The sequence below is a fragment of the Teleopsis dalmanni genome, unplaced genomic scaffold (genome assembly GCF_002237135.1).
Source record: "Teleopsis dalmanni isolate 2A unplaced genomic scaffold, ASM223713v2 unscaffolded_contig_3183, whole genome shotgun sequence".
In the NCBI taxonomy this organism is placed as follows: domain Eukaryota; kingdom Metazoa; phylum Arthropoda; class Insecta; order Diptera; family Diopsidae; genus Teleopsis; species Teleopsis dalmanni.
The window spans coordinates 1-1,538 of NW_024034565.1; the positions used below are offsets into that span (position 1 = coordinate 1).

The window sequence follows — 1,538 nt, forward strand, 5'->3', positions numbered from 1 at the left end:
CACTAGCACTAGCACTAGCACTAGCACTAGCACTAGCACTAGCACTAGCACTAGCACTAGCACTAGCACTAGCACTAGCAGTAGCACTAGCACTAGCACTAGCAGTAGCACTAGCATTCATATGTTAAATTTTTTAATAAAAATATAAGTATGTATAAAATTTTATTCTTCCTTAAAGATTAAGTTAAAGTTAAAGTTAATATTGAAGTTAATATTACAGGCAATAGTACTACATAATTAAGCATGTAAAATACAAACACGGATATGCTCAATAACAGTTTTAGTTTAATTTTCCTATTCTGTTCATATTAACTTCACTAGAGAAGAAGAAAAAAGAAACTTTTCTATTTTATTTTATTTAAATTGAAATGAAAAATAAAATAAAATAGCTTTGGAAATTGCTTTAGAGTATTTTCTATTTTCCATTTTCCATTTTTCATATAATATATAGTACGTAGTAAGTAGTACGTATAAGAATAAGAATAAGAATAAGATTAAAATACTGGTAGATGTAGATTTTTTGAAACACTTTCTTTGCCAACGACCATACCACGTTGAATGCATCGGTTCTCGTCCGATCACCGAAATTAAGCAGCGTCGGGCGCGGTTAGTACTTAGATGGGGGACCGCTTGGGAACACCGCGTGTTGTTGGCTCCACAACACTTTTTTACTTTTTTCCTTTTTTTTCCGGTTAATTTTTTATTTAATTTTGTTACTATAAGATTTTTTTTTAACAATACTATTATTATGTATAAAATGCAATTATTAACTAATTCGCTTATACGTATATCGAATCATTTAATTTTGAATTTTGAAAATCGTAATCGTGTCGTATACGCAATGCACCGTAAGCACAAGTTTTGTTCAGTTCCATATAAAATGTACAATAGGCATGTATGCGAGTGTGAGTGCGAGTGCAAGTGTGAGTACGAGTGCCAGCGTAAATGAAAACCTTAAATGTTAGAAAACTTTTCAAGTAAAATTACTATTTAAGAAGCTTTGCTTATATTCCTTGTCTTCATTGTATAAAATTTAATAAAACAACAATCTATTGATTGCGCCTATTTATTAGCACTAGCACCAGCACTAGCACTAGCACTAGCAGTAGCACTAGCATTCATATGTTAAATTTTTTAATAAAAATATAAGTATATATAATAATTTTATTCTTCCTTAAAGATAAAATTAAAGTTAAAGTTAATATTGAAGTTAATATTACAGGCAATAGTACTACATAATTAAGCATGTAAAATACAAACACGAATATGTTCAATAACAGTTTTAGTTTAATTTTTCTATTCTGTTCATATTAACTTCACTAGAGAAGAAGAAAAAAGAAACTTTTCTATTTTATTTTATTTAAATTGAAATGAAAAATAAAATAAAATAGCTTTGGAAATAGCTTTAGAGTATTTTCTATTTTCTATTTTCTATTTTCCATTTTCCATATTATATATAGTACGTAGTAAGTAGTACGTATAAGAATAAGAATAAGATTAAAATACTGGTAGATGTAATTTTTTTGAAACACTTCTTT

The 1,538-nt window shown here is 28.2% G+C and overlaps 1 non-coding gene across 1 annotated transcript; it reads left to right on the forward strand.

Annotated features, from left to right (window-relative positions):
- Window positions 1–536: 536 nt before the first annotated feature.
- On the forward strand, window positions 537–655 carry LOC119664999. The gene has a single exon (XR_005251321.1). It is a non-coding gene; the product is annotated as a 5S ribosomal RNA (ribosomal RNA).
- Window positions 656–1,538: the final 883 nt, after the last annotated feature.